Source organism: Ranitomeya imitator, chromosome 1, assembly GCF_032444005.1.
Source record: "Ranitomeya imitator isolate aRanImi1 chromosome 1, aRanImi1.pri, whole genome shotgun sequence".
In the NCBI taxonomy this organism is placed as follows: Eukaryota; Metazoa; Chordata; class Amphibia; order Anura; family Dendrobatidae; genus Ranitomeya; species Ranitomeya imitator.
The window spans coordinates 918,569,589-918,577,913 of NC_091282.1; positions in this window are offsets into that span (position 1 = coordinate 918,569,589).

The following is an 8,325-nucleotide window of genomic DNA, read 5'->3' on the forward strand; positions in this document are numbered from 1 at the left end:
CACCATGTCGTGTTTGTCGAGCCCTGATGTGCCTAAACAGTGTAAACCCCCAATTCTAACTGAAACCTTAACCCAAACACACCCCTAACCCTAATCCCAACCATAACCCTAACCAAACTGCTAACCCTGACACACCCCTAACCCTAATCCCAACCGTAAATGTAATCCAAACCCTAACCCTAACTAACCCTAATGGGAAAATGGAAATAAATACATTTTTTAAATTTTTCCCTAACTAAGGGGATGATGAAGGGGGGTTTGATTTACTTTTATAGCGGGTTTTTTAGCGGATTTTTATGATTGCCAGCCGTCACACACTAAAAGACTTTTAGTATTTGCAAAAAAAAGGCTTTCTATTGCAAAAAATATTTTTTGCGTTACCACATTTTGAGAGCTATAATTTTTACCATATTTTGTCATGTGAGGTCTTGTTTTTTGCGGGACAAGTTGACGTTTTTATTGGTAACATTTTCGGGCACGTGACATTTTTTGATCGCTTTTTATTCCGATTTTTGTGAGGCAGAATGACCAAAAACCAGCTATTCATGAATTTCTTTTGGGGGGGGGGCGTTTATACTGTTCCGCGTTTGGTAAAATGGATAAAGCAGTTTTATTCTTTAGGTCAGTACGATTACAGCGATACCTCATTTATATCATTTTTTTATGTTTTGGCGCTTTTAGACGATAAATACTATTTTATAGAAAAAATAATTATTTTTGCATCATTTTATTCTGAGGACTATAACTTTCTTATTTTTTTGTTGATGATGCTGTATGGTGGCTCGTTTTTTGCGGGACAAGATGACGTTTTCAGCGATACCAAGGGTATTTATATCTGTCTTTTTGATCGCGTGTTATTCCACTTTTTGTTTGGCGACATGATAATAAAGCGTTGTTTTTTGCCTTGCTTTTTAAAAAAAAATGTAACGGTGTTCACTGAAGGGGTTAACTAGTGGGACAGTTTTATAGGTCGGGTCATTACGGCGATACTAAATATGTGTACTTTTATTGTTCTTTTTTTTTAGATAAAGGAATGTATTTATTGGAACAATATTTTTTTATTATTTATTTAGGATTTTTTTTTTTCACACATGTAATTTTTTTTAATTTACTTTGCCCCAGGGGGGACATCACAGTAAAGTGACAGATCACTGATCTGACACTTTGCTGTCCACTGTGTCAGATCAGCGATCTGACATGCACAGCAGGGAGGCTTCCCGGCACCTGCTCTGAGCGGGCGCTGTGAAGCCACCTCCCTGCAGGACCCGGATGCAGCCCCGCGTCCATTTTGGATTCGGGCCTGCAGGGAAGAGGAGGTGAGAGACCCTCGCAGCAACGCGATCACATTGCGTTGCTCTGAGGGTCTCAGGGAAGCACGCAGGGAGCCTCCTCCCTGCGCGATGCTTCCCTATACCACCGGAACACTGCGATCATGTTTGACATTTTTTGATCACTTTTTATTCCGATTTTTGTGAGGCAGAATGACCAAAAAACAGCTATTCATGAATTTCTTTTTTTTGGGGGGGGGGGCGGGGGAGAGGCTTTTCTATCGTTCCGTGTTTGGTAAAATGGATAAAGCAGTTTTATTCTTCGGGTCATAAAGATTACAGCGATACCTCATTTATATCTTTTTTTATGTCTTGGCGCTTTTATACGATAAAAACTATTTTACAGAAAAAATAATTATATTTGCATCGCTTTATTCTGAGGACTATAACTTTTTTATTTCTTTGCTGATGATGCTGTATGGTGGCACATTTTTTGTGTGACAAGATGACGTTTTCAGCGGTACCATGGTTATTTATATCCGTCTTTTTGATCGCGTGTTATTCCACTTTTTGTTCGGTGGTATGATAATAAAGCGTTGTTTTTTTGCCTTTTTTTTTCTAATGGTGTTCACTGAAGGGGTTAACTAGTGGGACAGTTTTATAGGTCGGGTCGTTACGGACGCGGCAATACTAAATATGTGTACTTTTATTGTTTTTTTTTCTTTTAGATAAAGGAATGTATTTATTGGAACAATATTTTTTTATTATTATTTATTTAGGGTTTTTTTTTCACACATGTAATTTTTTTTTTTTTTTTACTTTGCCCCACGGGGAGACATCACAGTAAAGTGACAGATCGCTGATCTAACATAGTAACATAGTAACATAGTAAGGCCGAAAAAAGACATTTGTCCATCCAGTTCAGCCTATATTCCATCATAATAAATCCCCAGATTTACGTCCTTCTACAGAACCTAATAATTGTATGGTACAATATTGTTCTGCTCCAGGAAGACATCCAGGCCTCTCTTGAACCCCTCGACTGAGTTCGCCATCACCACCTCCTCAGGCAAGCAATTCCAGATTCTCACTGCCCTAACAGTAAAGAATCCTCTTCTATGTTGGTGGAAAAACCTTTTTGCCTCCAGACGCAAAGAATGCCCCCTTGTGCCCATCACCTTCCTTGGTATAAACAAATCCTCAGCGAGATATTTGTATTGTCCCCTTATATACTTATACAGGGTTATTAGATCGCCCCTCAGTCGTCTTTTTTCTAGACTAAATAATCCTAATTTCGCTAATCTATCTAGGTATTGTAGTTCTCCCATCCCCTTTATTAATTTTGTTGCCCTCCTTTGTACTCTCTCTAGTTCCATTATATCCTTCCTGAGCACCGATGCCCAAAACTGGACACAGTACTCCATGTGCGGTCTAACTAGGGATTTGTACAGAGGCAGTATAATGCTCTCATCATGTGTATCCAGACCTCTTTTAATGCACCCCATGATCCTGTTTGCCTTGGTAGCTGCTGCCTGGCACTGGCTGCTCCAGGTAAGTTTATCATTAACTAGGATCCCCAAGTCCTTCTCCCTGTCAGATTTACCCAGTGGTTTCCCATTCAGTGTGTAATGGTGATATTGATTCCTTCTTCCCATGTGTATAACCTTACATTTATCATTGTTAAACCTCATCTGCCACCTTTCAGCCCAAGTTTCCAACCTATCCAGATCCATCTGTAGCAGAATACTATCTTCTCTTGTATTAACTGCTTTACATAGTTTTGTATCATCTGCAAATATCGATATTTTACTGTGTAAACCTTCTACCAGATCATTAATGAATATGTTGAAGAGAACAGGTCCCAATACCGACCCCTGCGGTACCCCACTGGTCACAGCGACCCAGTTAGAGACTATACCATTTATAACCACCCTCTGCTTTCTATCAATAAGCCAGTTACTAACCCATTTACACACATTTTCCCCCAGGCCAAGCATTCTCATTTTGTGTACCAACCTCTTGTGTGGCACGGTATCAAACGCTTTGGAAAAATCGAGATATACCACGTCCAATGACTAACCGTTGTCCAGCCTATAGCTGACCTCTTCATAAAAACTGATTAGATTGGTTTGACAGGAGCGATTTCTCATAAACCCATGCTGATACGGAGTTAAACAGTTATTCTCATTGAGATAATCCAGAATAACATTTCTCAGAAACCCTTCAAATATTTTACCAACAATAGAGGTTAGACTTACTAGCCTATAATTTCCAAGTTCACTTTTAGAGCCCTTTTTGAATATTGGCACCACATTTGCTATGCGCCAGTCCTGCGGAACAGACCCCGTCGCTATAGAGTCCCTAAAAATAAGAAATAATGGTTTATCTATTACATTACTTAGTTCTCTTAGTACTCGTGGGTGTATGCCATCTGGACCCGGAGATTTATCTATTTTGATCTTATTTAGCCGGTTTCGCACCTCTTCTTGGGTTAGATTGATGGTGACCCTTAATATAGGGTTTTCATTGTTTCTTGGGATTTCACCTAGCATTTCATTTTCCACAGTGAATACCGTGGAGAAGAAGGTGTTTAATATGTTAGCTTTTTCCTTGTCATCTACAACCATTCTTTCCTCACTATTTTTTAAGGGGCCTACATTTTCAGTTTTTATTCTTTTACTATTGATATAGTTGAAGAACAGTTTGGGATTAGTTTTACTCTCCTTAGCAATGTGCTTCTCTGTTTCCTTTTTGGCAGCTTTAATTAGTTTTTTAGATAAAGTATTTTTCTCCCTATAGTTTTTTAGAGCTTCAATGGTGCCATCATGCTTTAGTAGTGCAAATGCTTTCTTTTTACTGTTAATTGCCTGTCTTACTTCTTTGTTTAGCCACATTGGGTTTTTCCTATTTCTAGTCCTTTTATTCCCACAAGGTATAAACCGCTTACAGTGCCTATTTAGGATGTTCTTAAACATTTTCCATTTAATATATGTATTCTTATTTCTGAGGATATTGTCCCAGTCTACCAGATTAAGGGCATCTCTAAGCTGGTCAAACTTTGCCTTCCTAAAGTTCAGTGTTTTTGTGACTCCCTGACAAGTCCCCCTAGTGAAAGACAGGTGAAACTGTACAATATTGTGGTCGCTATTTCCTAGATGCCCGACCACCTGCAGATTTGTTATTCTGTCAGGTCTATTAGATAGTATTAGGTCTAAAAGTGCTGCTCCTCTGGTTGGATTCTGCACCAATTGTGAAAGATAATTTTTCTTGGTTATTAGCAGAAACCTGTTGCCTTTATGGGTTTCACAGGTTTCTGTTTCCCAGTTAATATCCGGGTAGTTAAAGTCCCCCATAACCAGGACCTCATTATGGGTTGCAGCTTCATCTATCTGCTTTAGAAGTAGACTTTCCATGATTTCTGTTATATTTGGGGGTTTGTAACAGACCCCAATGAGAATTTTGTTATCATTTTTCCCTCCATGAATTTCGACCCATATGGACTCGACATCCTCATTCCCTTCGCTAATATCCTCCCTTAAAGTGGACTTTAGACAAGACTTTACATAGAGACAAAACCCTCCTCCTCTCCGATTTTTACGATCCTTTCTAAACAGACTGTAACCCTGTAAGTTAACTGCCCAGTCATAGCTTTCATCTAACCATGTCTCGGTTATTCCCACTATGTCAAAGTTACCTGTAGATATTTCTGCTTCTAGTTCTTCCATCTTGTTTGTCAGGCTTCTGGCGTTTGCGAGCATGCAGTTTAGAGGATTTTGTTTTGTTCCAATCTCCTCACTGTGGATTGTTTTAGAAATGTTCTTACCTCCCTTCTGAGTATGTTTTCCTGGGTATCTTTGTAAGTAATTCACACCGTGGTCCAGGAATCCGAATCCTTGTTGTCTGCACCATCGTCTTAGCCAGTTGTTCGCATCAAGGATCCTGTTCCATCTCCTGGTGCCATGCCCGTCTACTGGAAGGATAGAAGAAAAAACTACCTGTGCATCCAGTTCCTTTACTTTCTTCCCCAACTCTTCAAAGTCCTTGCAGATTGTCGGTAGGTCCTTCCTTGCCGTGTCATTGGTGCCAACATGTATGAGAAGAAATGGGTGGACGTCCTTGGAGCTGAAGACCTTTGGTATCCTATCGGTCACATCCTTGATCATCGCAACTGGAAGGCAGCATACTTCTCTTGCGGTTATGTCCGGTCTGCAGATGGCTGCTTCTGTGCCTCTCAGTAGTGAGTCTCCCACCACCACCACTCTTCGTTGCTTCTTCAGCGATCTGACATGCACAGCAGGGAGGCTTCCAGGCACCTGCTCTGAGCGGGCGTTGTGAAGCCACCTCCCTGCCGGACCCGTTTGCAGCCCCGGGGCCATTTTGGATCCGGGCCTGCAGGGAGGAGGAGATGAGAGACCCTCGCAGCAATGCGATCACATCACGTTGCTCCGAGGGTCTCAGGGAAGCACGCAGGGAGCCCCTTCCCTGCGCGATGCCTCCCTATACTGCCGGAACACTGCGATCATGTTTGATCACAGTGTGCCGGGGGCTGTCTGTGACCGCTCCTGGCACATAGTGCCGGATGTCAGCTGCGATAGTCAGCTGACACCCGGCCGCGCTCCCCTCGTGAGCGCGGCCGATCGCTCTGGACGTACTATTCCGTCCTTGGGAAGTAGGGCCCACCCCACATGGACGGAATAGTACTTCCAATGGTAGAAAGGGGTTAAAACACTGAAGTCATCATTTATTGGCTAATTCATGTAACATAAGTACCAACAATTAATCACAGGTGATTCTTATTTGTGATTTACCACGGGCGACTCAAAATGTGTTTCCATACTAATTTAATGTAAAGGGTGCCAATTCCAGTGTCATAGCAAGCTGTAGGTTTTTCTATTTTTCCGTCCCATTGTTTTAAATTATTGTTTATCATTTGTTCTTTTGTATTTAACACGAGGGCTCTATGCAAAAAAACTGTTTCACTTGATTATTTTTTTTCTGAAGATATTCCACATTATGTACTTAAACTTCATGGGTGCCAATAATGATGAGCATGACTGTATGCATTGGTCCAATGCCTGCACTATTGCTGTGACATACTATTTTATTAGTTTGCAGGAATGTTTTGCGTAATGTGATATCATGGAGCAGGAAATGGTTAAAAAAAACTAAGGTCCATATCATGGTGAATATCAATAAAGTCCCTGGAATTAGGTCATGTAGTAACTTAGAAGAGTCATTCTCTGTCTGCTTTAGTTTAGGTTATCAATATGGGCTTTTGGTGAACTTTTGATGTTGCAGATCTTCTGCACCATTTCTGCACATATTAGGTAAATTATGTTACTTTGAAAACTTCCAGGCCTCCAGTGCAGAAAGTGGCTGTGACATCAGTACCCTTTGATGTACAGTTGGTCTCTTCTGACCTGTAATGACCTTTTAGATACATTTTCAGAGGAAGTTTAAGGTGTTCAGGGAAAGCTGTAGATTTTTTTTTACCCTGCATCCCCAGTCACCAGGGGATGAGTTACAGCGGATGGAAATAATCATGTCCCTACTGTGAAGGGGCCCTCAGACCTGGTCTTTTTCCTTGTCCCTACAGGCTCCAGAACGGTCTTCTGTGGATGCCTTTTTTGATGCTTTAGGTCATATCTATGACAAATCCAACATAGTCTAGGTCGCTGAGGCAAAGATCATGAACCTGGCACAAGGGTGCCACACTTCTGAGGGCTATTGTATTGAGTTCCGGCAGTGGTCCACTTAAGTTCTGTGGAATTATGCAGCTATCAGGTGCCAGTTCCACAAAGGTCATTCCAAGACTCTAAAGAATGCTCTGGTTATTCATGACGCCCCTTGTTCTGTGGCGGAGGCCATAACCCAGGCCACACGAATGGACCACAGAATCCATGAGGGACTTGGCGAACAGCTGGCTGCCCATTATACTTCACCTGGAGCAGGTCCATTTACCAGAGGAGAAGCCATTGTAAGTTGAGTTGCCAGTGTTCGTGTTGTGGAAAGAAAATGTAGACAAGATCTTGGACTCTGTCTGTACTGTGGTCTCTATGGACATTTTAATAATAATAATAATCTTTATTTTTATATAGCGCTAACATATTTCGCAGCACTTTACAGTTCACACACATTATTATTGCTGTCCCCGATGGGGCTCACAATCTAAATTCACTATCAGTATGTCTTTTGAAGTGTGGGAGGAAACCGAGCACCCGGAAGAAACCCACGCAAACACGGGGAGAACATACAAACTCTTTGCAGATGTCCTTGGTGGGATATGAACCCAGGACTCCAGTGCTGCAAGGCTCCAGTGCTAACCACTGAGCCACCATGCTCCCCTAAAATTTTCTAAAGAATTGCCCTTGTCCTGAGGCAAGCAAACAATCGGGAGAACATCTGAGTCTGGATGATGGTCAAAGAGGTCCCACAGACTATCAGTTACCTTTTTCTTCCTCTGATAAATTACTGATGAATGCTGTGTTATCCATCAAGGATCAGGTGTTATCAGCATTAGTGTTCATTGACTGCAAACTCTACTGATTTGGGACTGGTTCAAAAGTTAGGACAAGGGACAGTTAGTATAGAAACACTCTTTAAAATTTTCACCATTGACAAGACACCAACAGAATAACTGACAGGTACGCATTGACGGTGGCAGTTAGGCTCATATACATTGGCCAATTTATGTGCTAAGCACCTTCTTTTTACTGAAAATTTTCCTACAGCAATATAGCAGTTCCAATGTTCCAAAATTCCAAATGTACATGAAGTAGCAGTTACCTATTTTCGATGGCAGCAATGCAATTCCAATTTTCTAGATTTACCATTCTAAACAATCCAGAGTGCAGCTTTGCATTTTCTTATAACTGTTATATTAGTTGGCACCTGTTCACACTAGTTGGGATGTGCTAGTCAGTTTTTTGCTTGTAGCAAACTCCTGTGACATGTGCACTCCTACACCCACTCCCATCAGCCTCAGGGGGTTTTAATTAGCTGGTTCCCTCCTGACCCAAAAATTGTAGGCTTTTTAGTTCAATAGAGGTGTTTTATC